Source organism: Amblyomma americanum, chromosome 11, assembly GCF_052857255.1.
Source record: "Amblyomma americanum isolate KBUSLIRL-KWMA chromosome 11, ASM5285725v1, whole genome shotgun sequence".
In the NCBI taxonomy this organism is placed as follows: Eukaryota; Metazoa; Arthropoda; class Arachnida; order Ixodida; family Ixodidae; genus Amblyomma; species Amblyomma americanum.
The window spans coordinates 127,359,156-127,367,207 of record NC_135507.1 but is presented as its reverse complement, the minus strand read 5'-3'; the positions used below and the strand labels follow the sequence as shown (position 1 = coordinate 127,367,207).

The window sequence follows — 8,052 nt, the reverse complement described above, 5'->3', positions numbered from 1 at the left end:
CTTCCCCACGCCACCAGTCCGCAACGGCCTGGACCTCGCCGCGGGCTGCTTCATTGGAGTCGCACGTTTCCGAGCGCGACGAACCATGTGGGGAACGAAATCATCATCACCAACCCCCGAGCTCCCCGGTCTAGCATCGGAATACCCTCCCCCCTCCCCCCCAGCCACGTCTGCCGGGGCGGGAGCAGAAAAAAGAGAGGGGAGGGCATCGGCCTCCCCCCAAAGGTAGCAGCTCCGCCACCAAGAGGGCGCTTCGATCGAGCACCCGAGCCCCCCCCCCCCATGGGGACCCCAGATGTGACCACAGCACCTCGTTCAAGTTGGGCAGTAGCGCGCCGACTCACCGATGCCACAGGACTATTCAAGCCGCCGTCCCGGGCCTCGGTTCGCGCTTCGGCAACCAACGGGTGAGCGCAGAGGAACTCAGCAGGCTGCGGAGCACCAGGCCCACTCACCACAGGTACCGGAGTATTACTGACACAGACGTTAGAGGCGGCCCCCGGTTCCATGGCAAGTAAACCTGGTGACGCAACAGGTTCCCCTGTTTCACCAACAGGATCCATCTCATCCACGAGCGTACTGCAAGGGCAGACAAACCCCCAATGGGGGGGTGGTATCGTCGTTTGTTGGGATATTCCCCTCAACCACAACAGGGCAGGGCACAGACACCTGCACCATAGATGCCTTCTCATCCTCTGATAGACATGATGGAACTTGGCTCATGCATTTTGTAAATCAGAGATGCCTTCTCATCGCCTTTGATAAAAGTGCTGGAACTTGGCTCATGCATTGTGTGCAGGGAGACAGGCTCATTTTGATCACCCCTGTCCCTTGCTAGCTGGGCAGGAATCATTGAGGTTGAAGTCTTGGCTATTTCAGGAGGCTGTGAAGCTATTGCTGAAGTCACAGCGCTTTGGAATTTCAGGCCCTTGTGCATTTTTCCATGATGCACTTTCAATCCAAAGTAAGTCAAACGATTTGCCACAGAGCTGACAAGCTCTGGGCGAGGTGGGATCTGGAGCCTCCATTCCACCAGAGTCCCCACGACTGGGCCCCGCGCCACGGGAAAGTGGGGTGGCCGCCTCTCGGCAGCCACTTCTAAGTTTTATGTATTTTTCTGTAGCGCCACTTGTTTTAGGGACCTAAGGGTTGCTAGCCCCAAGGCTCCGTATTTGCCCTCTCAGGATGTATGGGACCTGGGCCAGAGTAGGGACTTAACACCCAGGTTCCCCTTCCTGTTCTTTAGCCCCAGTTTCCTGGGTTACCAGCTGGTACCTGGACTTGGGCCGATGGTCTCACCCAGAGGTCCGGAGGCGAACAGGGCATCAGGGCCGCTGGAATTGACCCTGGAGTGGAGATGTGATCCGCCACCAGCCATAGTCATTGTTACTATCGCCGTTTATCTGCGCTTTTTTTAATTTCTTCACGTTGACATTCAGAGCACTGGGCAGAAATCACATTGCGTCAGCACCAATGCTGGCCCTCGCAATGCTTTGTTTTACTTAGACAGTCGGATTCCCCCGGTCCGTGCCAGTTCTGAGTTGGCTGTTTTCTGCCGGCCGAAGCAAGAACCTCGGGCACGAAGCCCCCGGAACAAGCACAGCTGTGGCTTTCCACAGGAAGGTCCCGACGCTGGCCCGGGCTCGGCCGCACCGCTTTTGACGGGGGCGAGCCTCGCCCAGTCCCGGTGCAGTGCCATTCCTGCTTCTGGACCCCAGCCCGACCGGCTCAGCCCTCAGAGCCAATCCTTCTCCCAAGGTTACGGATCCGTTTTGCCGACTTCCCTTACCTACATTGGTCTAGAGACTAGAGGCTGTTCACCTTGGAGACCTGCTGCGGATATGGGTACGGTCCGGCACGAAAATCACACTCCCTCACTCGGATTTTCAAGGGCCGACAGGAGCGCACCGGACAGCGCAAGAGCCGCACTGCTCTACGGAGCCACCGTCCCTATCTCGGGGTGAACCCATTCCGGGGACTCGATCTCCTTACAGAGAAAAGAAAACTCTTCCCGGGGCTCCCATCGGCGTCTCCGAGCTGGTTTGCGTTGCCGCACTTGGCCCCGAAGGACCGATCTCCGTAGCCGGGTTCGGGACTGTTAACCCGATTCCCTTTCGGTTGCAGCGGGGCGTCTCCGATTCGACAGACAGAGCTGCACAAACGCGCCCGCTTCTGAAAGGATTTCTCCTTTCCCTAAGGACCGACTGACCCATGTTCCACTGCTGTTCACATGGAACCCTTCTCCACTTCAGTCCTCAAGGTTCTCACTTGAGTATTTGCTACTACCACCAAGATCTGCACCAGCGGCGGCTCCAGGCGGGCTCGCGCCCGACACCTTCAAAGCCCACCGCTGCGGCCCTCCTACTCGTCGCGGCTTAGCACCCCCACTGTTCGTGCTACTCTGCCAGCGACGGCCGGGGATAGGCGCGACGCTAGAGCGCCATCCATTTTCGGGGCTAGTTGCTTCGGCAGGTAAGTTGTTACACACTCCTTAGCGGATTCCGACTTCCATGGCCACCGTCCTGCTGTCTTAAGCAACCAACACCCTTCATGGGTTCTCATGAGCGTCCGACTCGGGCGCCTTACCCCGCCGTTTGGTTCATCCCACAGCGCCAGTTCTGCTTACCAAAAGTGGCCCACTTGGCACTCTCATCGCAGCGGGAGGCCTCAACCCAGAAGGCCTCCCGTACACCCATTGAATGTTTGAGAACAGGTTGATGACGTTTCGACCCCAATGCCTCTAATCATTCGCTTTACCAGGTGTGACTGCTCTCCCATCGAGCGCCAGCTATCCTGAGGGAAACTTCGGAGGGAACCAGCTACTAGATGGTTCGATTGGTCTTTCGCCCCTATACCCGGATCGGACGATCGATTTGCACGTCAGAATCGCTTCGGACCTCCACCAGTTTCCTCTGGCCTCGTCCTGCCCGGGCATAGTTCACCATCTTTCGGTTGCCAACGTGTGCGCTCTAGCTCCGCCCCGGCGACAAGTGAGCGCCTTGGACGGGCCGTTGCTGCGCCCGAACCCCTGTGCTGTCCGGGATCGCAACGCGGCCCGCGAAGGGCCTTCGCGTTTCATTGCGCCATTGGGTTTCGAGAGACCCATTGACTCGCGCACATGTTAGACTCCTTGGTCCGTGTTTCAAGACGGGTCGGGTGGGTTACCGACCTACTCGCCGCAAACCACGATAGCGCCTCCACGGGAGAACTCGCCGCTCGCCCGGCTCCTCGCCGCCAGCCCGCCGCCACGGGACCAACCCGGACAACAAGAGGCGACAAGCTTGCCCAGCGGGTCCTCCGCTCCGATTCCAGAGGGCGTCATCGTTCGGGCCTCCCGACAGCCGGGAGAAGCCCATGGGGCCTGGACGGGGTGACGAACTCTTCGTGCACGGCAAGGTATAACTCCCGCGAACCGTCCCCGAGGGGACGAGCAGGGCACCTCCAGAGCCGGACTCAAAGTCGTAGTTTTCCCATTGACCCGCGTCTGTCGCGGCGTTCTACCGGCGGTGGAAAGTGCGCACGCCGGAGACCGCGTCCGCGCACTGGCAGCCGGAACAGCCCCCCGAGAGGAGCCGTTCACCCGACGCCGCCAGCTCGGCAGTCGTCCGGAGACTGAATCCCACCGCTTTCGAGCTTCGAGGGCCCACCCGTTTTACTCTAAGCGGTTTCACGTACTCTTGAACTCTCTCTTCAAAGTTCTTCTCAACTTTCCCTCACGGTACTTGTTGACTATCGGTCTCTCGGTCGTATTTAGCCTTAGATGGAGTTTACCACCCACTTAGGGCTGCACTCTCAAGCAACCCGACTCACGGGAGGCTTCGTGCCGGGCGCGCAACGGCGGAGACGGGCCTGGCACCCACTCTGGGACAAGCCCCTGTCAGGGGGACTTGCACTGTCGCAAACTCCCGGGAACGTTGCCTCCCATACACCACATTTCCCGACCGCCTGCAAGGACGGGGGATTCGGTGCTGGGCTAGGTCCCGTTTCGCTCGCAGCTACTCGGTTAATCCCTGTTGGTTTCTTTTCCTCCGTTTAGTGATATGCTTAAATTCAGCGGGTTGTCTCGCCTGATCTGAGGTCGACACAGATGTGCGCTCTCGCGTTCGATTCCGGCGCGGTCCAGCGCGCGCGCGCGTCCTTCCCCAATCGTCCGGCCGACGCCTTCCGCCCATTCCCCGCTCACAGTCGGCAGCACCCTCGGCGACTGCGAGCGAGACTGGAAGGCGCCGCTGGCCGGCGCTCGGGACCGCGCGCATGCGGTTTGCGCGGATAACGCAGAGAGTTTCGAGCCTCCGACCGCCGCGGCCGAATTTTTTTCTGCCGCACCTCTCTTTCCCTCGAGAGAGCGACCTCGACCTGGCGTAGGGGCATCGTCATGTTTTGCGTCGGCCCCGCCCCAACTGGAGTGGCCCAGTTTTTCTCGGGGCAGACATTGCGAAGCACTTACCCCCGTATTCTTAAACAGACCTCCACTTGAAATTTCACTCGAGTTGCTCCTCGAAGCCGGTTTCGTGCTTCTTAAACCCTCCTCCACTCCTACCGGCCCTCGAACGGAGGAACTCCTCCACGCTTTCCTCCAAAATCTCGAGGTGGCGCTGTTGCTACCTTAAACGCCTCCTCGGCCGAAGCGTCCCCCTCAACAGTGTCAAGCAGCCGGCTCGCTCGCCGAGTTCGCCGAACATGTGCTACGTGTGGACGAACTGTTTCACGATGGCGCCGACGATAGCGAAGCTGCAGTTGTGCCACGGCGGGCTTTGCGGGATAGAATAAACCCGCTGGAGCATTTCAGCGATGGGGAGTTTTTATCCCGGTACCGGTTTACGAAGGACACCGTGCGAGAGCTCCTGAACTGCCTGCCCATGGAAGAAAGCGTCAGCAATCGCGGTCACCCGCTGCCACCGATGCTTCAGCTGGCCGTTGCGCTGCGATTTTATGGAAGTGGAACATTCCAAGTCGTCACCGGTGACTTGATAAATGTTTCGCAACCGACGGTGTGCCGTGCAGTGGAACGAATATCAACGCTGATCGCGGCACATCTGTTCCCGCGAACTGTTAAGTTCCCTGCTACAGCGGCCGAGTTCCAAGCGGATACGACGGCCTTCTACCGCCTTGGCCGTTTCCCTGGGGTGACTGGGTGCATAGACTGCACCCACATCGGAATCAAGTCTCCTGGCGGTCAACTCGGAGAAGTATTCCGCAACCGAAAAGGTTACTTTTCGATCAATGTGCAGGTGAGCCCATTTTTCTTTTTGCAAAACTTTATCGCGATCTAGGTGACATTATATCATATTAACGCGTGTTGATATTTAGAACAAACATAAGGGCCGCTTTCCTTCACATTGCCCATCATAGCTGTCGTCTTATTCAAATAATGTTCATGTAAACATTGAGCAAAAAAAGATAATCGATCTCTTGCAGTGCTTTGAACCTGCACTGCATCACTTTTCAAGATTGGAGGGTCTGGTTCAATTATTGTTTCTAAGTATACGCAAACTCCTTTTATGTCCAAAGCGACTTGTGCTATCAATTTATCAGTGATGGAGGTATATTTTTGTACAATATTTTAGTTATGCCTCAATATTTTGGCTTGCGCACTTCTGTATCCACTAATAAATTTGTTCTCTATTTCTTAGCTAACATTGTATATGTAGGAGGAGTCATTTGTTTTTCACGTTGCTTGTTTCACATTTCTTTCTGCCTGCACCCTTCTGAAATCCCTGCATGACCTTGAGGGCAAAAATTAATAAATACCATGTATGTTACCTAGCGTTCCTGTTACATGAAGCACCAAATTTTCACTTGCATTGCAAGCAAACAATTTGCGCCGTTTTAATGAATGTGCTAATTTTTCTGGCTCTTGTTGCTTGTAAAACATAGAACCTAAGCTATATAAATAGATATTAATTGCTGAAGAGTACAGTGATTTGACATGTAGCCACAAAAATTTATATTCATTTCCTGAGAATATCTTCATGGCAGAGACATAATATTTTATCCTCAGGCAATAACGGGGCCAAGACTGGAATTTTACGACTTGGTCGTCGGCTGGCCTGGATCAGTCCATGACAGCAGAATTTTTGATAACAGCCGTGCACGAGTCCTCTACGAGACGAAGAGAGTTCCCGGGTTGCTACTGGGAGACGCAGGTTATCCCTGCATGTCATTTTTAATGACACCTCTGGCAGATGCCAACCCACCAAATACCCCAGAGGGCAGGTAAGTACAAGAGGGAACTTATACACCATAGTTTCTTTGATTGAAGGCAACACAAATGTACGAATGTCATCTCCTTTTGCTGCTGTTCTGCTCTGTAAACTCTTTACATCAAAGAGTGGATCCTCCATTTTTTTTGTTACCGAAACACTTAATTTTCCCATGCTTTTCCCATTTTTCTAATCAAATTCAGCACAAATTCAACATTCAGACTTAATACATTTGCCACCGGTTGACGGACAAAGCCCTTGAAGATGACTTAATACTTCCCGAGGCGTGCAAATATAATTAAAGCTTCATTAGTAGCTGCAATGGGGCCACTGAGAATGTAATGCGCAGACTGCTGTGCTCTTCAGTTTAGCACAGCTATACAAGTTTTTACTTCAAACTGCTCGTCTTTCACGCAGGTATCAGGCGGCCCACATCAAAACCCGAAACAGTGTGGAGAGGGCTTTTGGAGTTTGGAAGCGCCGCTTTCCATGCTTAGATATAGGCCTCCAAAACCGCCCTGAGCGCTCAGCAGTTATCATAACTGCCTGCGGCGCCCTTCACAACCTCGCCGATCTACGGAAGGACCCGGAGCCACCTGCTGTGGCCCTCCCCGTTATTCAGCAGCCACGGCCCAGCGTGCAACCCCAGCAGCTCCATGTGCCACCGCAGCCTTCTGCCAACACAGTGAATGGCTCTCATGTTCGGGTGGGGCTTATAGCCAGATCATTCCGTTAGGTGTCCTAATTACCTTCTCGGCAAATGTACACAATACTTTTCTAGTGTTAAAGAACCGTTACTTTTATGGTATTTGCATTGTTTTTGCCTATTTCTTTTTCTATTTATTATAGCAATTTAATGTCATCATCAGCTGAACTTCGTCCACGGGAGGACGAAGGCCTCTCCTGTATCTTTCCAATTAACCCTGTCCTGTGTCAGCTGCGGCCACCTTGTTGTGGCAGAATTCCTTATCTCATTAGCCCACCTACTTTCTGCCGCCTTCTCCTATGCTTGCCTTCTTTTGGGATCCATTCTGTTACCAATGGCCCAACATTCATCTTGAATTCACATTACATGCCCTGCCCATGCCCATTTCTTCTTGATTCCATCTAGGATGTCACCAACTCTCATTTATTCCCTCATTCATTCTGCACTTTAACCGCTACATTTATCATTTTCCTTTTTGTAGTTCTGCACTGTATCGGCCCCATAGGTTATAGGCTTTGCCCCACAAGATATGGCTGTTGAAGAATACTAGTAAACTGCCATTCATGGCTGGAGAGTGCCTGCCAAATGCGCTGCACCATCATTCTTATTATCCAAGTTAGTTTACACGTGTGGTGCGGATCTGTGGTCACTATGCTCTAAATAGATGCATTTACCTTACAACTTTCAATGCTTTGCTGCCTCTCGTGGGCTGTTGCGTTCCAAGTGTTAACATTACTGGAGATGTCAATATTATTTTTACAACCACCGTTCTGCTTCCTTTGCTTGTCTTCGATCATGCTTGGAAGTTTGTCCTTAGCTACTTAGCAGTGAGATATTTTTAGAAAATCTCAGATTATTGAGGCATTCGCCATTAAATTTCATCTACAGTTGCTTCCTCTGTAGTTCTCTGTAAATATCCTGGAAGCACGTGGCAAATAGTACTGGAGACGTGTCTCCCTGCGTGACACCATTCACAACTAGTATTTTGTCAATTTCCTTGTGAACGACTATGGCACTCTCCAATTTCGGCCAACGACGGATTTCCTTTTGGCCGCTTTTAGGCTACCTCCCTTTTTTACTGATTGATCTTTTCCATATTAAATTTCTTTGTGCTGTTTATACATGTGCAGTGTGTTAAATAAA

The 8,052-nt window shown here is 53.2% G+C and overlaps 1 pseudogene; it reads right to left on the bottom strand.

Annotated features, from left to right (window-relative positions):
- Nucleotides 1-1,804: 1,804 nt before the first annotated feature.
- Nucleotides 1,805-4,058, bottom strand: LOC144111639 (large subunit ribosomal RNA; annotated as a pseudogene).
- Nucleotides 4,059-8,052: the final 3,994 nt, after the last annotated feature.